This window comes from Equus asinus, chromosome 20 (assembly GCF_041296235.1).
Source record: "Equus asinus isolate D_3611 breed Donkey chromosome 20, EquAss-T2T_v2, whole genome shotgun sequence".
NCBI lineage: Eukaryota > Metazoa > Chordata > Mammalia > Perissodactyla > Equidae > Equus > Equus asinus.
The window spans coordinates 11250319-11276373 of NC_091809.1; the positions used below are offsets into that span (position 1 = coordinate 11250319).

Consider the following 26055-nt stretch of genomic DNA (forward strand, 5'->3'; position numbering starts at 1 on the left):
CTTCTCAAGAGCATATATGGTGTTTTTTCCCACCATTCTAACCAGCTGTCTCTTCAAGTCACAGCTTGTTTACATTTATGCACATTCACACTAGTTTTTTGTTCATAATTTCTTGTTTCATCTTTTTCTATTTTCTGAGCTCATGTTCATAGATATACGAATATGTAAGAAGCAATATACATATTCTGTATCCTTAGAAGCTTTTCTGCAAGAGTATTCGTAGTAGAGTCTCCCAAGCTTTATCTGAAAATTTACTTTATTTTTCTGTCCCTCTTAAATCATGGTAACCTAGACATAGAAATCTAGACTGACGCTTCTTTTGTCCCCGTACTTTCAAAGTATTATTCCAGGGTCTTCTGAACGGTCTGCCACCAGGGGGGTTCTTTCCTTTTGAAGTGGTCTTTGCCATCTTTGGATGCTTTAAGCTCTGGTCCTTTTCTTTAGGATTCTGTAGTTTCACAGTGACATCCCTTGATGCAAATTTAATTTTATTTATCCTGCTAAGGAATAAATGTTCTTTCTAAATATGGAGAGTGTTGTTTTTCATCAGTTATGAAAAACTCCCAGACACTGTGTCTTCTAATATTGTCCCTCCTCAAGCTCTCCGGCTTCTGTCTTTCTGGCATTCCAGTGACATGCCTGTTGACCTCTGCCCTCTTTGTCTCTTACGTCATCTTTCTTAGTGTCATGTTCTGGGGAATTTTCTCAGATCCTTCCTCCAGTTCTCTAAGTTTCTTCACGAGGTCTAATCTGCTGATGAGCACATCTATGAAGGGTTTTTTTCTATGACTATATATATTTTTTTGATGTTATATTTGATTCTTTTTCAAATCTGAATATTTTTATAGTGTTTTATTTTTGCGTATTTTAGATATCTCATTTAAATCATTGAATCATGCTTAATTTTTTGCTTCTAGGTGATAGTTTGACAGTCTAAAGTTTTTGCAACTCTGATTCTATTTGTTGTTGTCTGCTGTTATCATCTACTGGCAATTGATCACAGTAGACTGTTTCCTTATGTGTTCTGTGTAATTGTAACGTAAGTTCATTTTCAGCACAGTTTTATCTGTGGCAGCCCTGTATAGCCTGAGTTAAGAGCTTGTCGTTCCAGAGATGTTTTTGCATTTGCTTCTGTTAGATACTGCAGGACTGTCACCAGCCTGCAGGCTGGTCCCGTAAAAGGGCACCTAGAGTGGTTGCCCTGTGCCCTGTACTTTAGGTGGGGGCCCGTGGGGTGGCGGTACATTCCTCCTCTTTTCCAAACGTTATTACAAATAAATTTAGAAATTTCTGTCTGTCTTCCTAGTATCCCAGGGGGCCCATGGAAGATAACAACAGTGAGGCCTCTTTTCATATGTAATGATCTTGGTTAACTCCACACTGGTTGAGTTGCCCTTCTACTAGGTTAACTGTCCTAGGACATATTTTTGTGTTAATGCCTCTAATTGGACATTCCTAGATTATTCATCGTACACTAAGAAACCTCAATCGGATATGATATTTGGCCTATGGATATAAATGCTCAAGATAGTTAAATATATATAGTATATAGATATGTGTGTATATATATTCCCAAGACATACACACACACAAGCACATAATATATAGTGTTTCAACCTCAGTTTACACCAAAACAGACACGTTTTCTCGTGTCTCTCTGCCAGTGGGTGGATTTTTCTTTTCATACACCTTATCATCAGGTACACTATCCTTGTGCGTACATAAAAATCCAGTCTCCTACAAGACTATATGAACTGGCCCTTAAGTACTTCTCTGGCCTCATCTGCTACCACTGCATTTCTCTTACTTCCATGCATCAATCGACTTAGTCTTCTTTCTGTTTCTCAAATATGTCAAGATTGAGAAACCCTGCTGTTTTGCAGCAACAGAATATCGCTGTTCCCTCTCAAAGAATGTCCTTCCACTGTTGTCGCATAGATCTAGCCCCTTTTTGTCATTCAGACCTTACTTCTCGGCTGCCGGAGCCAAGATGGAGGAGTATGCATGGGAGCCATGCCCCTGGCAAATTGTGGATGACTGTGGGGGGGGGGGGCTTTACGATAGGTACTATAGGTGGTGGTATCTTTCAAGCAATCAAAGGCCTTCGCAATTCTCCAGTGGGAGTAAACCACAGACTGCACACGAGTTTGACAGCTGCTAAAACCAGGGCTCCGCAGCTGGGAGGGAGCTTTGCAGTTTGGGGAGCTTTCCATGATTGACTCCAGTATGGTTCAGGTCAGAGGGAAGGAAGACCCCCTGGAACTCCATCACAAGTGGTGCCTTAACAGGAGCCATCCTGGCCAGGAGAAATGGACCAGTGGCCATGGTCGGGTCAGCCGCGATGGGTGGCATTCTCCTAGCTTTAACTGAAGGAGCTGGTATCTTGTTGACAAGATTTGCCTCTGCACAATTTCCCAGTGGTCCTCAGTTTGCTGAAAACCCCTCCCAGTTGCCTTCAGCCCAATTACCGTCCTCACCTTTTGGAGACTACCAACAATATCAATAGGACTTCTTTCCCAGGATTTCTTCAACAGAATGCAGTTCAAGAAAGGATTTCAGAAGATCGAGTTACAGTCTGTTTTTAAAACCATAGGTGGGACAGCTGTTGCCCAACAGGATATGAAGGGACATTTAGCACATTTTTCTATTTAAAGGAACATGGAAGGGGGGTGTTAAGAGATAATACATTTATTTATTCACACTTGGATTGCATTTGTAAGCAAAGTAAGTGTCTTATATCTTTAAAGGAAATATAATAAGTGCTTAGGAGATACAGGACCACAGGGCAGACAACAGGGAAAGATGCATGTCATTCCTTGAGGACCTCACTGCCTGAATTTGCATGTTCTGTTAGTCAGACAACAAAAACTCCTGGAACTTGCGCTTTCTTTTAAGATAAGTGGCAGAGTTCTACTTTTCATCCTTACACACTTTAAATAATGCTTTGAAATAATAATAATAATGCTTTAAATGAGTGCTTTGAAAATGGCACGTTTTGTAGTTAGACTCCCCCCTCACTCAAGGGAGATTGTGTATGAGAAGAACTGTGCCGAATCCACATGGATCCTTCCGTAGTGCATACTTTCTGGATTGACAGCTAGGGCGGAACACGCACTCTTCACTTTGGAAGTAAAATACCCTTTGTCTTGGTTTTAAGGATGTCAGATACAAAACTCTCTGTACCTTTGAGGCCACTGTGTCTTCATTCTTCACCATCGGAGCCGTCAGCAGACACAACTTCCTTCCGGTAGACCCATGTCTACATGAGAAGAAGTCACAGAGGGTGGGGGAGCACTGGAGGTTTGATGTTTACTGGGTGCTTGAATAAAATGTTTTTAAAAAGAAACACAATCGTACTTCTCTGCAAGACCTGGCTACATAGGGCTCAGTGTAAAAGGAACGTGCAAGGCCTCTTATTAAAAGTTTCAGGAAGTGACAGCAGAGCATTAAACCATGTGTCAGCTCTTCTAAGTGTGGGGTTCTGTGCAGTCATACGTGTCACATCCTCATGAAGCTGGCTCTCCTTTCCCTGACTAGCTAGTCAAATGCCTGATTCCACTTCATTTTTCTCTGTCTTATCACTCTGGTATTTTTTTCTTCATGTCAACTACCACTACCTGAAATTATTTATTTGCTTCTTTATTTACTAGCTATCTTCAACTGCTAGAATATAAACTGTGCAGACAGAAACTTCTGTATTGTTCACTGCTCTAGCACCTAGAATGGTACCTGGCTCAAAAAATATTTTGTTTCAATGGGTAAATAGTTTAGTCCATTATTTCCAGTGTTACAAATAGCAACTTATTTTAAGGCCAAAGATATGTCAGAATAACTTAACACTATCCCTAGAGCCAGAAAATCTCAAACAACATATGTATTTAATAGATTTAAAAGTAAACCCAAAATCAGAGTTTTAAAAGATTAGCTTGGAAGTAAGAAAAATATTCTTCCCGTTCAGATGCTTAAAGATGGATTCTGGGACCAAAAGAAAAAAGAGACCTTAAATGTTTATAGTTTTGTTCACTCTATTACAAAATGATATTTGGTGATGTTTATTAGAAAAAATATATTAGCGTAATCTAGGTTTCCAAGAATTTATGAAGACAGATTTTGTTTATTTTTTTGAATACCAATTTTATTTTATTCTCAGTGTTCAAGTAAAGCTCAAACTATCATATGGACTTAAGCAGGTTTTATTACCTTGAAAAAGTCAGTGATATTGATATTTATCATTAACATATTCTCTTGCCACTGGGTTTCACATACCCTTGATCCAAGGACAGGCCATCCACTATGGTCAGATAACTTAGTGCTAAGTCTCATAAAGAAATGCATTTGAATTCATTTCAGTGTGGTTTCCCTATACTTCTATTTTTTACAACTTCATCAAAAAGTACTTTAAAGTATTTTTTATGAATGTGTAAATTCTCTGGCCTAAAATTACTTTAAATCATTTCTGATTTGTTGTTTGATTAATCTACATTTTTAACTAAGCTTTTGTTAACTGATAGCACTTGAGAAATAGATTAATAACAGCGGCAATGCTACTGATTAAAAATGTGGCAGTCCATTGCCCGCTCTATTTCTTATTGCATTTTCTTTTCAAATTTACGATGTAAAGCTTACATCAGTTTTAAAATGCTGCTCTAGCTGTTTAGAATTTTACAATGATGTAACCGGCCAAGTATAGGGGCTTTAATGAAGTACTTGCTATTATACCTATGACAGCTCTTATACCTGTGACAGTTAATATTGCCTCAGGCCTGTGAAATGCAAAGCCATCTTCTGATCATGATCTTGGAGTTTTATCTGTGTATCTGTGTAACCTAGTACTTACCATTTTTTTAAATTGTTTATTTTTTTTTAATTGAACATCCATTGCTTTGATACAGTCATTGTTACCTCTTTGAATTAACAGGCTTTAACAATGAAGAATTTTCTTTCTGTTTGTTACTCAGCTCTTTATATTTCCTAAAGGTGTAGTTTTGTTGAAATAACCTATCAATGGGTCTTCTGGCTAGTTGTGTTCAATGAATAAATGATAGAATGTTCTAGTTGTAAGTGCCCTTAAAGATGATTGAGTCTAATGGCTGTGCACTTCTCCAGCCATTCTTCCACCACACCTTGTCCTGGCAGACATTACTAATTGATTACCGTCTCCTTTCCTAATGGGTTTCCAAGCAGCCTGAGAATCTTCCTCAACACAATATTGATTTTGTACAGACTAGTAAGTCCTAGATTCTTGTCCTGTCCTCTCATTATACAGATGAGGAAACCAAATCCCAGACGTTTTAAATGATTTGCTAAAGCTTACAAGACCAATTAATTAATGGCTGAGCTGGGACAAGAAAATAAGTCAGCTGACTCCCAATTAAATCCTCTTGCTCCCAGCACTGGTACCTTTGGTGAATTTTTCTGCTCTAGTAATCTTTTTATTCAGCTGCCTTTTAAATAATCTTAAAATGGACTATTACCAATTTTGAATCTTATCTTTGTGCCAGGGGAAATTAGGCTAGGCCACAAAGTTGGCCCTCTCAAGTAGATTGTCATCATCTCTGGGGGAGCTTCTCTGTTTGTTTCTGACTCTGCTACCCACGGCAGCCCCAGTTCTTCCAAGCCTGCCCCCCTTGGAAATAGCCCTGCGAAATCTTACTCAGCATACTTTGCATTCCAATTTATACCATTCCCAGAAGAGATTTTAGCCGCGAATATTTCTTCTGTGTACAAATTTCATTCAAAGCATGTCAGTACCAACTACCTTTCTGCAAAAATGCCAAGGATTTGAAGATGGATGCCTGGGTAGGGAAGCTCAATGGCAGTTTTAGAGTTGCCCTGATTTTTGTCATGTCCTAAGAAGATTGGAATAGGTCCAACTAAATATTACAATAAATACTGTATATAAGTTTTCTCAGCAAGGATCTGTTTTTCATCGAACCACAGAAAAAGCTGGGCATCAATCTTCATTATGTATTTTGTATGTATCAGCTGCTCCACTGCAGATTGGGAACAAATTCATACTCTAAGGATTCTGACAGTTTACAAATTATGCTGTTATAAATTTGATTCTCTCTGGACCAATGAGCTGAAAGTTCTACCAAGTTTCTTTCTGAGTCATGTGAACTCATGATTCAGCCAACCCGCCTCAGTTGTCAGACTTGAGTGCTGTGAAGATATTATCTGTCTTGGTCTCTGAGCATGTTTTTGTATAATAGGCCTTACTTTAAAATCACTCAGTTGCTGCATTTCACTGAGATGCATTTTCCACCTTTTGAATTGCTATTAGTTGTACAGACCAATTTGTAGCCTTGATTTTTCCAATCTTTTTGACCCAGCTGCTAGCTAAACTTCAGATTTTTTTTGAGCTGTCATACTTGTTTCCTTTCTTTGGTTTACTCTGCCAGCGGCAGTGGAAGTGAAGCTTATTTTTACTGTAATTTTAGAGATGACTCTGGATCAGTCCCTATAAAAGTGTACCGTGGGGGTGCTAATGTTCAAAATTAAAGAACGTTAATTTTCTTGAATTTTGAAATTAAAATGAAATTAAAGTTAATTTTGAAATTTAAAAACATCATTGCCATTCTCCAGGTGGTTGTGCCTTTCCTGAGGTGGGAATGGGGAGTAGGGATGGTGCGATTGCATATAATTTGAAGACAGGCAGTACCTTTGTTTCATTACCCTGATTTATTTTGGGGACCATTTATAAAGTATTTTAAGCTTCATTTAGTGCTAAAGGAGTATGAGAGGTTTTTATGGTTATACAGAGGTGTTATGGGAAATGTACTGAGAGCTCAGGAAAGCCCAGAATGGAGCTGATGTATCTCGTGAGTCTCTCCTCTGCCTTCGCACTAGCCTGGGGTGGGGGGTCCTGGGAGGTGTATGTATGTGCCTTGCAAGGAGGCTGAACACAGAAGGCTGGAGGGTCTACGCAGGAGAGAAGCACCAGCTTTACAGTTAGAAGTTAAAGGACTCTTCTTATATATGATAGGGATGTTATAAATTTTTGATGAATCAAAAGTTGCTTGGGAATATAGATTTTAATTTACTATTAAGGTGTCACCTTTTGTTTTCAGTTTGTTCTTCAGGTTATGTAACAAATAACCCTAAACCTTTGCAGCTTCAAACAATAAACACTTATTGTGCCATACAGTTTCTATGGATCAGGAATCCAGAAACAACTTAGCTGAGACGTTCTGGTTCAGTGTCACTCAGAGATTGCTGTCATTTGAAGGCTTGACCGCAGCTGGCCAGTCAATACTGGTTGTCAGTCAGGCTGTATTTTCTCTTCCTGTGGAGCTCCCTATTAAGCTGCTTGAGTGTCCTCATGACATGGCAGCTGGTTTCCAGAGCGAGTGATGTGGGAGAGGCAGGCAGAAGTCATAATAGCTTTTATTAACTAGCTTCAGAAGTCATGCTCCATCATTCCACAATAATAGTTACATAGGTTATTCAGTGGGAGCTACACAAGGGCATGAGTACCATGAGGTGGGATCATTGAGGGACATCCTGCAGGCTGCCTCCCACAGCTCTGAATAAAAATCATGTTTGAGGTAGATTTTAATGAAAATGATAGCTTTTATATTCATATGGATGGGATGTGTAGGTTGACTCATGACTGGTTTTCAGTGTTTGTGTATATCTGTGTTTACTGTAACTGGCCTATAACATGTATTCATTAACTTCTATTTTAAAGCACACTTGTATCTTGGACTATGATTAGATTATCTGATGGTATTTATCATTCTTACAGAATAAAAGCTACCAACATGAGACAACAAAAATTAGGGTTGCTGTTGTCTTCATCATCTTTGTGAAACCCACTGAAATATTTAGCTACTTTAGAAGAGATGGGTTATTGGATTAGCTCCTCGTTTTGTGTCGAATCACCACTTACAATATTTTTCACAATTGCTGTTGCTTATGAAAAGAGAAAACCATTTTCTGCTACAGAACCACAATATAAATGAGAAAATAGTGAGCTGAAATGGGAAAATAACATTATAAATATAGCTCGGGAAATGCAAGTCAGAAATCCAAAATAAGTTCAGCATATGCTGAAAATGTTAGCATTTTCAATGTATTTAAAGATAATTATATTGCAAACATAATACAATTTTTACCATTGTTTCCCAGTTGAAAGGCTTAGGGATGCTTACTTTAAGTCACTAGAAGAGATGTGTGTTGTTGTTTTGTTAGCATCAGAACTTATACAAATAATAAAATGAATAGTTTTCACTATTCATTACTTACTATTATCTACCCTAGGCAGGTTACCAAATAGCACTTTTTAGGTTATTATCTTTTAAGTTTTTTTAAGTGAGCAAACAAAGCACTCTTCTGCACTGATGTTGAGAGTAAAACAAGACATCTTTCTAAATGGAAATTTGTAGACATGTGTCAAGAGGCTTAATAATGTCCACACATTATAGGTAATGAGCAACCCTACTTCTAGAATTGTGTTATAGGGAGATAATTGGAGAGGAAGTCGAAGATATATATGTTCATGGCAGCAATAGTATTATTAAAAATATTGGAATAATAATCAGTAGGCAAATGACAAAATAAATGACACTGTGTTCTCATTACGTTAGCACACAGGCTAAACTGTTATAACTGAAAGACCAACCTCAACAGAGAAGTTTATTTCAATAAATTTCAGTATTTCAGAGGTACTAACCCTGTGGCTGTGCACCAGAAGATGATCAGGGAGCTAGGTCTCCACTCTCTTTCTCTGTTAATTTGAAGACTATACTCTTTACGTAGTTTCAGCCAACTCACCATCACCAAGACCTTGTGCCAGACTATGGAAATGGGGAAAAAGGAAAAAGAAGGCAAGCACCTTTCCTTTAAGAAAATGACCTAGAAGTTAAATACCTTATTTCTGCTCACATTCTAATGGCCAAAACTTAATCACAAGGTCACACTCAGGTAAAGTTAGGACGTCAAGGGCTATACCCTGAATTGTGAGAGTGAATGAAATATGAAAGTGGCCATATATAACCTTTAAATATTATCTTAAGTGAAAGAAGCCACTTTTAAAAGGCCACATACAATATGATTCCATTTCTATAAAGTGTCCATAATAAGCAAATCCATAGACACAGAAAGTGGATTAGTGGTTGTCAGGGGCTAGGGGAAGGAAGGACTGGGAAGTGACTGCTAACGGGGATGGAGTTTCTTTTTGGAGTGATGAAAATGTTCTAAAATTATATAGTGGTAGTGGTTGCACAACTCTGTGAATGTACTAAAAATCACTGAATTATATACTTTAAAATGATGAGTTTTATGGCATGAGAATTATATTTCAGTAAAGCTGTTATTAAAGAAAAAAATGTTCCAGTGCAAAAAAGGACAACAAGGAAACTTTCCTTTCACAACCCTTGCATGGACAGAGGGGAAATGCCCTACCCCAGGAATTTAAAACCAGAAGTCAGCCCTTACATGGGCTTCAGCCTGAATTCATGCCACCTGTGTCTGTAAAAATCTCCAGCTGAAGACTTTTTCTAAAGTGGTTCCAGTTCTACAGCAGCCCCCAGGTGTCTAAAATTCCAGGAAAATGAGCAGTTCACAGTCCAAATCACAAAAAATACAAAGGTACTAGGGCACCATGAACAAAAATCAAGTCAATAAAACACAAGATAGCAGTAATGGCCTTGCAGAGATTTCAGGTGTGGGGTTTGTTAGACAAATATAGAATAACCGTGGTTGATATATTTTAAAAATAAAAGAGGATTTTGAAAATACAAGCAAGGAGTAGCAGATTTTTTAAATAATTATCAAATTCTAGAAAAGAAATACATGATAAATTAAGTTTAAAATTTGGTTCTATAGATTTATCAGCAGATTTGACTTACAGTTAATGTACTGGAGGACAGATATGAGTATGCTATCCTGAACAAAGTCTAAAGAAACACAAAGACAAAGAATATGAGAGATCAGGATATAAGAGAGGTTAGGATAAGAAGTTTGATATACTTCAAATCAGAGCTCTATAAGGAGAAAATAGAGGGAATGGGGAAGAGGCAGTATTTGAAGATCTGATAACTGAAAATATTCTAGAATATTTGAATCCACAGCTTTAAGAAGCCCTAAGCGTCCCAAGCAGTATAAGTAAGATGATATCCACCCTAAACACATTGGTGTGAAATTGCGTAACAACAAAGAGAGGGAGAAAATCATAGAAGCAGTTTAAAAGGGTGGAAGAAGAAATCATCTTCAAGGCAAGAGCAATTAGACCTACAGCTTATTTCTCAACAGAATCCAGAAGAGAATTGAATTATATCCTCAATATGCTGAGAGAAAATACACATCAATTTATAATTCTATACCCAGTGAAAATATCTTTCAAGAATGAGAGTAAAATTCTGTCAGTTGCTCAAAAGTTCTCTGAATCTCACAATGCAACAGAAAAGGTACTTTGTTCAAGTAGTTGCAACAGAGAGCATACTCAAAGGAAGTCTCTCTCTGAAAATGAAGAGAGGATTTTACAGAGGAAAAGAGACAAAAGTGGCCAAGCGCCAGCTGCAGGGTTGGTGGGTGTTGGTCAGACAGGTGTTGCAATCTTGCAGAAATGAGTTTTTTCCTTGCAGTTTGGCTGTTGCAGGCCATTACCTCCTTTTCTAGGAGCTGTTGGCTCAAAGGAGGAATTTAGAGGGAGTGGGTTAGTTTCTCAGTACCAGAGAGCAAGGGAGTAGGTGTAAGTTCAGAGCAGAAAATGTTTACGGTTCTCCACAGTCCCTCCTCTTGAACAAAGCACACAAGAGTCCTATACCTGCCAACCTGAATGGGCCCATTGAGATAAAAGGAAAGTTATTAGAATGGGGGTCGATTTTAGGGTTAAAGTTTCTTTTTGCTTCTGTTCTGAGATCATTTGTTTTGAAAGTATGTTGCTGCTTAGCTGAATGACCCTAAGAAATTACAGTAGTCCCCCCCTCATCCATGGTTTCAGTTACCTGTGATCAACTGTGGTCCAAAATGGTTTCAGTTTCCATGGTTTCAGTTACCTGCAATCAACTGTGATCCAAAAATATTAAATGGAAAATTCTAGAAATAAACAATTCATAAGTTTTAAAGCGTGTGCTGTTCTGAGTAACGTGATAAAATCTCACACCACCCTGCTCCATCCTGTCCAGGACATGAATCATCCCTTTGTCTAGCCTATCCATTCTGTGTACACTGCCTGCCTGATAGCCACTTAGTAGTTGTCTTGGTTATCAGAACAACTGTCGTGGTATCACAGTGCTTGTGTTCAAGTAACCCTTATTTTACTTCATAATGGTCCCAAAACGCAAGAGTGGTGATGCCGGCAATTCGGATATGCCAAAGAGAAGCCATAAAGTGCTTCCTCTAAGTGAAAAGGTGAAAGTGCTCAACTTAATAAGGAAAGAAAAAAAATCATATGCTGAGGTTGCTAAGATCTACAGTAACTTCTATTACCAGTATATTGTTATAATTGTTCTATTTTATTATTAGTTATTGTTGTTAACCTCTTTCTGTGCCTAATTTATAAATTAAACTTTATCATAGGTATGCATTTACAGGAAGAAACAGTATATATAGGGTTCGGTACTATCCACGGTTTCAGGCATCCACTGGGGGTCTTGGAAGGGATCACCTGTGGCTAAGGGGGATACATTTAATGAGAGGGATTCCTACCAAGAGGCAGAGCAGGTGAATGAACAACCTTTGGAGGATTGTTCAGAGCCAAGACTGGGTTTCTGTCAGGAATATCCAGAAGCAGCAGCCCCAGCCCCCTCCACCCACGGCAGAGTCCATCCCAGAAGTCAGGACCAGCTAGTCCACGCAGCAGATAGTTTGGTTGGCTTCACATCAGAAAGGTTCTGAGGGGATGTACATGCAGCAGTCATCTCTAAGGACTGCACACGAACCCCCAGTGGGATGCTAAGACGGAGGCAAAGTTGTCTTGGCTATTTAGGTCCTTACAATTCCCTATGAATTTTAGAATTAGCTTGTCAATTACAAAAAGTCTACTGGGATTTTAATTGGGTTTGTGTTGACTCTACAGATCAATCTGGGAAAAATTGATATCTTTAGCAATAAACCCATACACACGGTATATCTCTGCATTATTTAGTCTAATATTTCTCTGCACTGTTTTGTAGATTTTAGTGTACAGATCTTGCACATCTTCTGTCAAATTTATTCCTAAATATTTTATATTTTTGTTGCTATTTGTTAATGGAATTTTTCTTAATTTCCGGTGGTTTGTTTTAGTATGTAGAAATGCAATATATTTTCATATACTGATCTCAAAAAAGGCAACCTTGCTAAATTCACTTATTTTAGTAACTTTTTTTGTTGTTGATTCCTTTGGATTTTCTACATACATAACCATGTTATTTGCCAACTGCAAAACTTTTAATAGACAATATAGTTGTATATCTTTATGACCCAAGGAAAGTGAAGGGTTTTTTTAAACCAGTTAAAGAAAATGCAGACCATAAAGGAAATTATAAATATATTTGACAAGTTAAATTTCATAATTTTGATTCATGAAAAGATAAAGAAGTTAAAAAAGAAGCCCCACACTGATAGAAGATATTTAGAGTAAATCTACCTGGCAAAGGCTTAGTATCTAAATTGCGCTGCCCAGTAGGATAGCCACAAGCCACTGTGGCTTTGAGCACTTGAAATGTGGCTTGTCTCAGTTGAGATGTACTGTAAATGTAAAATACACACCATATTTCAAAGACTTAGTACCAAAAAAAAAAGAACGTACAATATCTTCTTAAGAATTTTTATATTGAAAACATGTTGAAATCAAAATATTTTCAGTTAAATTGAAATACATGACTAAAATTGATTTCATTTGTTTCCTTTCACTTTTTTAATGTGGCTGCTAGAAAATTTTTAATTATATATGTCTCACATAAAAGCAGATACTCAAATGGCTGATAAATATATGAAAAAGGGGCTCACACTCTTAATCAAGAAAGTGCCAATTTAAACTATAATAGAGTACCATCTTTATCTACCAGATTAGCAGATATTTAAAAAAAAAAAAAACTGGCTAGGCTGCAGTGCACAGTCCTCTCCCACCCACTGGTGCTGAGAATCTAAATTGGTACCGCTACTTAGGACACAGTTTGTGTTGTCTGTAAAGCTGACTGCACATACCTACCATCCAACACTTCCACTTCCCTATATTTAATAGAGGAACTCTTCTATACATGCACCAGGAGACATGTTAAAAATTTGTTCATAGCAGCATTATATGTAATTTTTAGAAACTGGAAACGAATGGCTAAACTGGTATATTCATACAAGTATATACAAAGTATATACCTTTTTCAGCTGAAAATGAACTACAGGTAAGGCTTCACTGTGAATGAATCCCAAAAGCACATTAAAGAATGAAGCAAGTCAGAAAAGAAAGCGTACAATATTCCATTATATTAAATTCAAAATCAGGCACAATCAAGCTACTGATTTTTTAGGAGTACGTGTATAAATAGTATCATAATAGAGAAAGACAAGGGCATAATTAACACAAAATTAACGATGGTGATTATCTGTGGGGCCAAGGGAGGGGATACAATCAGGAAGTGGCCCACAGACAGCTTCTAAAGTCTGATAATGATGTCATTCTTAACCTGGTTGGTGAGTAAATCGGTGATTATCTTATTGTTCTTTAAAGTGTACATAAATATTTTCTAAAACTCTTTGTATGATAAATTTTAACAAATTAACACAGGCTGTAAGACAACTATAATATGAACCTAATTTTATTTGCACACACACACACAAAAACTAGATTGTTAAATATGTATGGGAAAATAACTCTAAGTACACCAAAATCTTTATTTCATGATGATGGGATCCATGTGGATAAGTGGTTGGAGTTTGGAAATTGAGGGTGCAGGGCAGCTTTGAGCGTTGAGCTACTTTCTAATAGAGTCAGCATTCTGTTAATTGTGCTTATCAAAGATATAAGCAGGATTATATCACTAGAGACCTAAACAGGCAAGTTCGAGTATTTTTAGGGAAGTTTTAGATGGTTCCTAATTCTTTTGCACATGTAGAGAGTCATGATTAGTCATTTCAATGTGCATAAATCTCCTAGAAGTGGAATACTTTTTGTATATATACAGCAGCAAGTATGTTTAATAGAGTATTATTTGGGGTCAGCCCCGTGGCCAAGTGGTTAAGTTCGCGCGCTCCACTTCCCGCGGCCCAGGGTTTCACTGGTTCAGATTCTGGGCGCGGACATGGCACCACTCGTCAGGCCACGTTGAGGCGGCATCCCACATGCCACACCTAGAAGGACCTACAACTAGAAATACACAACTATGTGCTGGGGGGATTTGGGGAGAAAAAAGCAGGAAAAAAAAATGAAGATCGGCAACACTTGTTAGCTCAGGTGCCAATCTTTACCAAAAAAACCAGAGTATTATTACTATGTAATTGCTCTTAGGATACATTCTCATACTTGGGTCACATTTCTATGATGGAATTAACGGCATCACATGTATTATCTTAGTACCAGTAAAACTTGAACTGTGCATTTAGTAAATGATAATACCCCTCCTCCCTGGAAGGGTTCATGTCTAACAAATAGCAGTTTATCATCAATAAACGTGGTGTATTTGCCCTTTGGATTTTTAGATTATGAGGAATCATAAGCTGAGGCTCCTGAGTGTTTCCATTAACTTTGCATCATCATTTATTTATTTATTCACAGGCCACCTTCTCTTGTCTCTTGCTATTTATTCATTTTCATCCTAAAATGTATCATGTTTTGGGTTTTTTTTAAAAGATTTTATTTTTCCTTTTTCTCCCCAAAGCCTCCTAGTACATAGTTGTATATTTTTAGTTGTGGGTCCTTCTAATTGTGGCATGTGGGATGCCCCCTCAGCATGGCTTGATGAGTGGTGCCATGTCCGCGCCCAGGATCCAAACCAGCGAAACCCTGGGCTGCTGAAGCAGAGCACATGACCTTAACCACTCGGCAATGGGGCCAGCCCCTATCATAATGTTTTAAAAGACAGTGTTTACATTACTGAATAGAAATAAGAATAAGTTTACTCATGATTGCATAAAGAGAAAACTTGTTTCAATAAGGACTAAAGAGAAAGCCAAGGAAGTATACCAAAATGTTACAGAAAGATTAACAAAAAGATTGTGACTGGGATAAATAAATAAAATGAGCTGAAGGAAAAAATAATGTCCTAGGAACCCAGATGATGTTATTTCCTTCTCCTTTAGGAAACAGATCATATCTACAAGGGAATGTTGTAATGTATAGAACTTTATAGAAGAAAAAATATTCCTTTTTGTCTTTGGGGCCCAGGCCCTCAGAATACATGCATTTTTATTAATAGCAACAATAACTGCTGTTGTTTTTGTAATAATAATTTCATGCTAAGCATTTTTTTTTAATTTTTCAGCAAGACTAGCCCTGAGCTAACATCTGTCAATCCTCCTCTTTTTGCTGAGGAAGACTGGCCCTGAGCTAACATCCATGCCCATCTTCCTCTATTTTATATGTGGGACGCCTGCCACAGCATGGCTTGCCAACTGGTGCCATGTCCACACCCAGAATTCAAACCGGTGAACCCCAGGCCGCCAAAGTGGAACGTGCACACTTAACTGCTGCACCACTGGGCCGGCCCCCATGCTAAGCATTTTTAAATGAAGATAGTGAACCTCAGATAGGTTAAATAACTAGCTTAAGGTCATTAGTGGAAGCTAGTAAGCAGTTAAGCCAGAATTCAAACCAAAGTCTGTTCCACTACAAAGCTTGTGGCGTTAACCTCTGTACAAACTGGCCACATACCCAACTCCATCTCCACTTCCTCTGTCGCTTTCAACCAGTTGAGTTACTTCTGATACGTGGATCAGAGGCTTACCTTAACATCTAGGTTGATTACATTGTTTTACTACATTACAGGGCTCCAATTTTAATGTTTTTAAGGAAAAAAACATTTACAGAAAACTTAATTGTGACTATGATTTGATTCATATAAAAATGTTGAAGCTCTTATAGGCACTACACCAAGAACAAAGGCAAATGGGACAAAAAAAGAGCTCAAAATAGGCCATTTGCTGAAATCTTAAATTTGATCAGCCCTTTCTTCCAGGGAAAATAGTCTTTGTACCTGTTACAGGAGAGAGGATTTAGATAAAGTATTTAACCCCTTGAGCTATCTCCCACGCTCCACACAGGGTACAGAAACACAAAGAATGATTTACTCACCAAGGTTGAGCCCAGATTTAATATTCTGTTTCTGAAATTTCCCCAACTCCTAAAATTTTCTGACTCTGAGTTTTCTCTCTTGTGGTTAGGGCAGCCAGACTGATCTAAGAGTCCCTGAAGACCCATCTCTGAATTTTGTGTTCTGTATATGCTAGTGTCTGCTTAGAATGTGCATTTCAGATGCTTGGGGACCCCCCTTTTCCTTATGGGATAGAACTTTGAGACATACTATCAGCCCCAGGGACCCTTTTGGGAAAACTTCTACCCAAGATAAACACAAAATATTCTCAATAGGAGACTGCCCTTTACTTCATAATAAAAGTATAGCAAGCCTTTCTTAAGTTGTAGAATATGTGCTTTTCCTCTAAGACTCTCTATCTCCTAATATGTTGGCTTTATTTCTAGGCATAGTTTCATGACGGTGGTTACTGTAAACCCACAGTGTACAAGTCCATTTAGGATCCAAGAGAGAGCCCAGACCTTGAGTAGTTCCCAGTTCATATATTCACGAGACATCCATAATCTAAGATTGCCCATTGCTTATTCACTTGCTCAGAATATTCCTCATTACCAGGCTTTAGAGCTGCTCTCCTAGACAGGCAAATGTGTCAAGTCCCCTCCTTCAGGCTATGTCAGGGTCCTACACAAGCCACCCATCCACTTTTGTCCATTGCTACAAGACCCTTTTCTCTCTTTCTAAAGAAAAAAACCACAGATTTCCACTAATATCTCTTCTATAGTGCTTGTGTGTGTGTGTGTGTGTGTGTGTGTGTTGGGAAATATAAAAACTCCCATCTCAACTGCCAATAGATTTTGGCTGTGTATCTAACAATTTTAAGTGACACTTAGCTTGTAGTAAATGATTGTTGAATGATAGGATAAATGAATATTTAAATTCATCTTCTCTAATGCTTATTCTTGTGCCTAGAATACAAGACGTTTATTTGTTGAAATAATTAATCAAAGCAGTAATTACTTGGAGTTAAAATATATGTAAGTTTACCAACTGTAAACTTTCAAAATACATAAAAATTCATACAAAGAATAAAGGACTCATTACATTACTAATTCATTCTCTCCTTACATAAAATTGTTTTGGAAATAAACAAATTTCAAAATTGTGAGGCAATGTTTTATTGTTACATTGTCAAATGGTAAAAATGATTCATTTAACAAATATTTATTGGGCCCCAGCTGTGTGCCTGCCACTGCGCTGGCCTCTGAGATGCAGGGTGATGGTAGTGAGTGAGGTGGAGGAGGTACTAGGTAAGGCTGGAGGAGGAGGCAGACCATGCAGGGGCCTCTCCTTCCCAGCCCCCCACCCATGTGAAGCCAGGGCTGTTTCTAGGAAGAGGAGTGCCATGGTAGGTGTGACATAATTTGCTTTGCTCAGTACCAGGAATAGAGTAGAAGGAAGGTTCGAGTAGATTTTAATGGACCTGTAAAGCTACACATTCACCCAAAGAGAAACAATCTTTGATTTGGAAGGACTGAGACACATCTTGTCTGTTTCATAGTTTTGTTTCATTGCTGATAACCAGTAAGGTGTTTCAGAAGTTTCTGTATAAATCAGGAGGTGAGAAAAAAGGCAGTTTGTAGTGAAAATGCTTAATTTGTGAAGCTAGTACATTTTCACTTTAGCAGAAATTTGAGATAATGTGAAACTGCCTTACAGTTTATACTTTTATGATAATGACTTTCTATCTCCTCATCATTTATAAAATTCTAACATCAATAACTAATGGCACAATTTCTTTTTTAAGTAATCAGTAAGACATTCCATATGTATTTTCATCTTCTAAGCAACTTCAGAGGAAACATTTTTTCATGTTTAATTCCTTACTGAGGTGACTGTATCAAACTCATGATGTAGCTCTGTGTTTTAGAATATGTATTATTCTAAGACTGCTTAACACTGCCATCTTATTGCATCAGAATGACTGTTCTCTTTGTCATCCATTCATACTTTTGGCACCACTGCGTTCAAATGAATTATCTAGTTATCGAGATTGTCACATGATATTTTAACTTCCAGCTCATATAAGTATCCTTTCTTTTCTAATTATTGTTTTGTGCTTTGGGGCAAAATGGATACTGAGTCAAAAGAGAATACAAAGACACAGAGGCCAAGATGCTGCTTGTTTTAATTCCTAATGCTCTTTGGGAAGCATTTTATTCTACTCATTTTGGTTAGAATTTTACTGACTGACTTTAAAGAACAATACTGACTTAGGGGAGATTTCAAGCAGAGTTTTCATCTCAGTGCTTTTTCCATTTAAATTCCATAAAAAGTAAGAAACCTCAAGAAAAGGAAGTTTTCATATACATATGAACTGCTAGGATGATTATGTTGAAGGAGAAGGAAACAGAGAAGTCTGGGTTTCAGTGTTACCGCTGCTACATAATCTTAGGAAAGTCGCTGTAATTTAAAAAGACTTGTCCCGTATGCAGAATGGGAATAACGATGCTATTGCTTTGGATTATTATGAGAATTAAATGTGTCAATGTATATTAAGGTGTTTTGTGTATGGTAAAACTTTATACAAATATTAGTCAATTTCATCATGTGAAGATTTACAGCTACTCAAGGACATTTCTGTTGGGAGCACAGCTTTCATAAAGAAGCTATAGAACTCACACTTGAGGGAAGGCAGCTGTAGAATGGATTGAAAAGAATCCAAGAAACAAATTATACCATTGTTTGCATCAAGATAGCCTACAGCAATAAATCAGCCACATTCATTCCCATGCACCTGCAAATAAACATGAGTGACGGATACTGTGCAGGCACTCTTGCGGTGGAAAGAAAATTAAATCAGAGTTCTGGTGTGGCTTGAAATTCTTAAAGCTTGAGATGATACAGATGGATTTCACAATGCGTATGGTAAGGAAATGTGTCTTTCCCATACTGTCACAGGCAGTAAGTTTTTAAATTAAGTAGAGATAAATTTCTTAGAATTTAAAAACTTTTGACAACAAATACACGTCTTCTCTAATGCTTACAACATATAGTGGAGAAATTTGTGTCAGATCTTAATGGGAATTGTACAAGTATTTTTATTGTTTTATTTTAAAAACATTTATTGAGCATTGGTTATCTGTAAGATGTGTTAAGAACTGGCCTCTGAAGCCTGGGGAGGGAAGAGGGAAGATAGAGGTGTTGTGTCCTCACTGGAGAAAGGTCCCCAAGTATTGCAGGGGAATAAAAGAAGTCAGGCAGCAGAGTGAACCCGTAAGTGTGGAAAAAGCTCAGGTATCTGATTTGGAACTTGAGAGGGATGGTATAACTTACCATCACGAGATCCTTGTCACAGCACAGTCACATGAGGGCCAATCATAACCCTGTTCCAAAGAAATAACTTTGGTCCCATTATAAATTATATTATTAATTTCATTTACTGTAGTGTTATTTTTATTTGAAAAAATTGCTTTTAATTATTAAAGTTATTAAATTAGTAAATTAGTAGTAACCAGCAAAATAGACTCTATTGAAGCCATTAAGCCTTTCTTTCATTCATTTATTTACTCAGTGATTTCACAAATGTATACATTGTGCCAGATATGGGGCATCATTTAGGATATCACAGCAAGTGGCTATCAACTGAAATACCAATGATGGAGCAGTGTGGCTGCAACACAACCCCCTTCAGCAACATCCATCTTATTTCTTATGGCGCTAGAGCCATAACACACAAATGAACTTATTATCCTGTGTTTGCTGCTATTATTTCAATTACACTGTTTCCCCACCTCTACTCCATTTGGTTCAGTCACTCATTTCACCCAGTACTTAACACAGCTCCTCGTATGATTGGCTCATGATGGCAAGAAACAAAAGGAAAAGGGAAGGAGAGGAAGAGAGCCCGAAGTAGAAAGTGAAAAAATATGGTTGGTTTTCTTGAGTGACAAAGCAGCGATTCTGAATATGATTCAAAAAGGAATTCCAGAAGATATGACCACTGTAGTACAGCATAGTTGGAATCAGGGTAGCCCCTCCCACAGTGACTACATGGGGAAAGTTACTTTAATTTTTTATACTGTATTTTCAGTGTTTGAAAAAATCTTGGTGCAGGAACGGAGCTCTATGGTGATTGTGATACACTTTTTTGAGAACCTGTGGGATTTTATAGTTTCAGAATCAGGATCGGTGCTCTAAGAACTTAGCTATTATTTTGTTAGAACTTTTCACATTGACAGGAACAGAGACACCCTTGATTTTCTCTGTTAACAGAAGTTTCATGGTAAAGTTACATAGAAAAGTAAGGGGAAAAAATAGGAAAGAAAGCAAAGTCTCAGCTTCCGCTCAGCGCTGCCTCATGGAGGTCGGGAATACTGTCCATCGGACTGGCAGCAGGCTGCTCTTGGCCTCCCTCTTCTGCAGTTCCTCTGTCACTGTCAATTACCTGACCCTTCCTACGACCTCTACTTACTCTCTTCTCTCTCTCAGTCTTTCCACTTCTGTATGGCTCTATCCTCTTCAGATATTTCCTATTCTGACTTCTGAGAGAGAGAATATAAACTGTCAAGTCATTCTCTGCTATAAAGCATCCACTCTCTCTATACCACGGGTGTTGACGGCCTTGGTGTGAAACATAGTTGCAGCCAGGCAGGCAGTTTGTGGGGCAAAGCATTGCCACTTGCTCGTGGGGAACCCTGGAGCTGTGGGCAAAGGCAGGCCCTGTAGGACGGGAAGCAGTATAGTGACTATGGAGTATAAATATGGAAACCAGTGCTTTGAGGACTTTGGGGCAATATCAAGAAACAGCATGATGGAGAAGGTAATGCACTTCAAAGGCAAGATTTCCCTCCCTTTCAGTGCCAGTGGAAGCATGGGAATGGCTAATAAATTTAATGCCTACCTTTACAAGGGGAAAAATTTTAGGGCGAAACAAAAAGAAATGGAAGAAGAGGCCCAAGATTAGTTGTTTGTGAGTCACTAAAGTTTCTCCCATCTTGTCAAAGTGATGTTATCACAACCATAAATTCAAAAGTAAAAATAATCATCTCAATAGATTTCCTTTTCCCTCCTATTTTCCATGTTTCCATTTTTCTCTTATCCGTACAACCTTATATCCTAGAGAATGTTTTATAGTTTGGTATCTCCTGCACTGCCAACTTCCAGGCCTTTTCCATGTTTCCAGGTAATCTTCACGAAGTAGACCATGACCAAGCTTGCTGTAGGTGTGATGACATAGTAGGAAAAAGAATGATGAGGTGTTTTCTTACAAAGTAATACAGTGGAGAATTTTTCTTATTCGGAAATGGGGTGGAAGCTCCACTGCTAATGTGGACTCTCGCCAAGGCAGAGTTCAGGGCTCCGCTGACCTGGCAGATTCTTCACTCTGCATTGACCACAGAACTTCAGGCACAAGTGTGGGAGGAACCGGAGAGGGAACCGAGGACCAAGTCCACTTACGTGTTGTTGATTGTGCATACATCTGTTGTACTATTTGCCAGTTTGGTACCAAAATGAAAGTAACCTAAGTTGAGTCTAAGACATTTTGACCGGTCTTCAAACCCAGACCAACTTTTGTTGGTTTGGCCCAGCTTACTTTATAATTATTATTTTAGTGGCTGCTTTATTCTATTCATTTGTTGTACCTTAATTGACTTAACTACCCTGCATTGTAGTATATCTTTATTGTTTCTAATTATTTATCTATGTTAAGCTTGTGATAAATAAAACTAGAGTGGAAGTATTTCCCATTTAAATTATTTCTTAAGGATAAATTTTAGAAACAAGACTTTGGGTCATGAATGTTTGGGTATGAATATTCTTATGTAAAAATTGTCAGATTTCATTCCAAGAGGAAATTTACCAATTTAAATTCTTACCAGAATTAAAGACTATGCCAATATTACTGTATCTCCTACGGCTTTAAGTATTATTATTTTCATTTGCTTGCCCACTCATATTCTGTCCATCTATTTCCCACACTTAGGGTATATAACAAGCTAGCCAACATATTGGTAAGTGGTTTAGGTACAGCGATTTATATATAAATAAAACTTTATTAATTCATTTAAAAAAATAGCCTTTAGCTCCAAATTTCTAATGCTTTTGAAATTTACCCATATCTATGATTTAATTGTCTCAATAATTCTAAAGGTTTTCTTTTTACCAGAAAATAATGGTAATTAACAAAAGATAACAGATGACTTTTTTCCACCTTGTCTTCATGTGACAGTCCTCTGCAGGAAAACTGTAAAACATAAAAACAGGGGAAAAAAGGCTAGACAATAGAAAATCATCCAAGGCCAAGATCTTCAGCATGGTCTGCACACTGCAAGCTAGGGAGCCATACTTTGCCAAAATTATTTAACAACAGACATGTTAGAGTTTAAATGCTATGGTGCCACCCTTGACATAAATTTAGTTCATGTTAGTTCATATAGGAATTATGCTAGTGAACAGAACTTAACGTGTGTGAGCAGTAAGGGGTCAAGTTTGTAACAGTAACTTTTCCTGGTTGCTTTGGATGGGATGCCCGAAAGTTGGAATTTCTCATGGCTTGAGTTGCTTGTACATTTACATCATCCTAGTTCTGACTGGTTGGCATTGTGTTCATTTCTCCTCAGAGAAGAATGAAGGTGTCCTTGCCTGGAGGGACACTCTATCCTTTTCTAGGTACCTCTCCACCACCACCCTCAGACTATAACTGTGTAATCAGATCATAAATTTCTATAGATAGAGAATGATTCAAGTTAACCCTTAGGGGTATCCATTTTGTTTTGAGGTGATAGCTTAATGATCTTGTTCAAAGAAATGACAGTCCCACATCAGGAACTGAGATGAAGTGCTGCTTCACTCACACTTCTCAGTCATGAACTGGCAAGGAAAGCACAGGCAGTAAATCCAGTAGAAGATCAGCAGATGTGTCACACAAACCGTAGTAAACCTCCCTTCCCTTGTCCAAAATCCTAGATCTTTTATCAACTCTTTTGGGAAGAGGGCAAATTCTATAGGTTTGTCATTGATTAGGATTGAATAGATAAAATTTGAAGTTTTGTGTATTTTCTTGGTTGTATTTTCTCCCATCTCCCATCTATGAACATGAAGCAGTTAAATAATTGCCTCAAGGTGAATAAAGGAGCAATACAAAAAGCATGTGCTGTGTAGGAAGCAAGGAATAAATTCCTTGTGGTTAATTGTGGCAAGAGCAGTTGCATCACTTAGTTCCTGTGGTTATTTCTTGGTTTAAAACTCTTTAGCTATCTGATAGAGAAGTAACACAAAAAACAGGCAGAAATAGCTCTACATATGAACTGGTTTTAGGTGGGTGTTGAGTAGGCAAGGGAGAATTGTTTCACCTTCAAAGAGAGCTGTACATTTCTAGATATGTTATTAAAGGAAGCACTGTGGGTTCCGTGGCTGGAACAGGGAACTGATCATTTATTTGCTTTACCATCAGGTTGTCAGTCTAGTCATGCTGCTGGTAAAGATTAGATCTCTCACTCTGCCAAAATGAAACATATTTTGCCTGCCTGGGTACAATTCTGTTGCTTTGTCCACTGCAGCATCCTCCGTGCAGCTCCCATTATTGTAGTCATTTTCTGTTTTTGCTCTAGGATGTGGGGAGAAGGTGTCCCATCAGAGAGCATGACTTTTTCTAATCCCAACCCACACACTGATGTCAAAGTATTTTCGTTCTTTCTCCCGAGCATTGTGTTCTTCTACCAGCAGTCACTAAGCCAGGAAAACAGGAGGGTATTTTGCAATAACATTTGGAATATACGTTTTTATTTTTTTAGTTGGGATTTCTGGTGTTTATATTTTGAAGGTCAGGTGTGATGTCACTTTCTTAGTCCTTAAGCTGTCTACGTATTGCTGAGTGAGTAACTCTGCCAAGTCAGTGCCTGCAGTGCTGTCCTTAAAATCAGCACGAGGATGACAAGAAGTTACTTGGGCTTTTACGTATATAAATGTGCCTGGCCAGATGCTGAAAAGGTACATCAGAGCAAGCACAGAGCCTACCGGAAAACATGCTACTTTCCATGGTTTCAGCAAGAGATCATGCAAGGAACTTTGATAATAATAAATGAAAATAGTAAATAGAATTTTTCAGTGAATTTTAGTGATGTATTTGTAAACATTCCCCTCTCCAGGTTTGTTTCCTTTCCTCCCCCTCCCTCTCCCTACCCCCTTTCTTATTTTCCCATTTTAAGATCTTCATGACTCAAAAGGCTATTTGATTGGTGGGAAATGAAGGTGGAAAGTTATTGATCAGGAGATTTCTAATGCTGTTTCCTACTCACAGTTAAACAAATGCAAATGTCAAGCCTTCATTCATAATTTAATGACTGTCTCTATAGAGAGTACTATTATGGGCTAGAGGTTGAGATTCTAAAAAGGGGGAGGATACAAAAATGACTGTTTCTTTTGGCAAACACAATAAATTGCTTTCTTTCTGCCAAGCAATTATCACTGTATTTAATCTTTGTAGGAAGTCTATTAGGGACTCTTATTTTACAGATTAGAAAACCAAGGTACAGGGGCCGGCCTGGTGGCACAGCAGTTAAGTGCGCACGTTCTGCTTCGGCGGCCCAGGGTTCACCAGTTCAGATCCCAGGTGCGGACATGGCACTGCTTGGCAAGCCACGCTGTGGTAGACGTCCCACATATAAAGTGGAGGAAGATGGGAACGGATGTTAGCTCAGGGCCAGTCTTCCTCAGCAAAAAGAGGAGGATTGGCAACAGATGTTAGCTCAGGGCTAATCTTCCTCAAAAAAAAAAACAAAAAAAAAACACCAAGGTACAAAGAGGTTAAGTAACTTGCCCAAAGTTATGCAGCTGGTTAGTAGCAGAACCAACATACAAAATCCTGCAGTCTACTCTAGACTCTATGCCCTTAACCCTTGTGCTCTGCTGCCTGGGATGAGTGCCCAGAGCAGTAGAAGAGGGAGTATATTCAAATAGGATAACACAGAGCACTATGTGATGATGATATAAATGAGGACAATGAAAAGCATTGAGAGGAGAGTGAGAATACTGCAGAAAGGCGAGTGGGTGGCATCTGTACTAGCCTTAAGGGCTGAGGTAGATTTTGATGGTGGAGATGAGGACTGAGAGTTTGCCTTCACTTGTAGGAAATGGCATGAATAGAAGATGCTGGGTCTGGAAAGCAGGTTCAGAAAATAAGTAGTCTAGTCTATTTGGAGAAAAGGATTTTGTATAGGAGTGTAGGATAAGGTAGGCTGCACCCAAAGTTTGCAAGCCCCATTTCATAGTTGGGACAAGTGGGATGAAGGTTTTTCAGCCGTGAGGTGGCAAGAGCAATGCTCTAGAGCTCAACTTGGTGGGGTAGTAGTTTGAAGAAAGGAATGCTGAAAGAAGGAAAAATAATTATTACTCATTTTCTATTGCTGCGTAACTTTTGCACCAAGGACTTCAGTTTCTTGCTAGCTGTCAACCAAAGGCTACCCTCAGCTCCTAAAGACTTCTCTCACTTCCTTCAATGAGCATCCCTACATTGGCATCACACAACAGGGCAGTTTGCTTTTTCAAAGCCAGCAAGGGAGTGAGAGACTTCAGCTGGAGAGCACTGTAATCTTACTTAATCACATGTCCTGTCACTTTTGCCACATTTTGTTGGTTAGAAGCAAGTCACAGGTCACTTCCACACTCAAAGGGAGAGGGTTAAACAAGAGCAGGAACATCAGGAAACACAGATTATAGAGGGGTGACACTATCGAGTCTGCCACAGAGACAGATGCAGTTGATGACACAAACACTCAAGAGTCTGAATTAGGATGCTATTAATGCAACTAAGAAGAGTCAGGTTCAAGAAAATATCTCCAGGAAATATGATTTCTTACCCATACCTTGTGAAGTTCTTTGCATA

At 38.2% G+C, this 26055-nt stretch overlaps 1 protein-coding gene and 1 pseudogene across 1 annotated transcript in view; both read left to right on the top strand.

The window, feature by feature from the left end:
• The window catches only part of LOC123279865 (uncharacterized), an 89149-nt gene that overhangs the window by 40467 nt on the left and 22627 nt on the right, over nucleotides 1-26055 (top strand). The gene's annotated exons all lie outside the window — the stretch shown is intronic.
• On the top strand, nucleotides 17-3289 carry LOC139041200 (mitochondrial import inner membrane translocase subunit Tim17-A pseudogene; annotated as a pseudogene).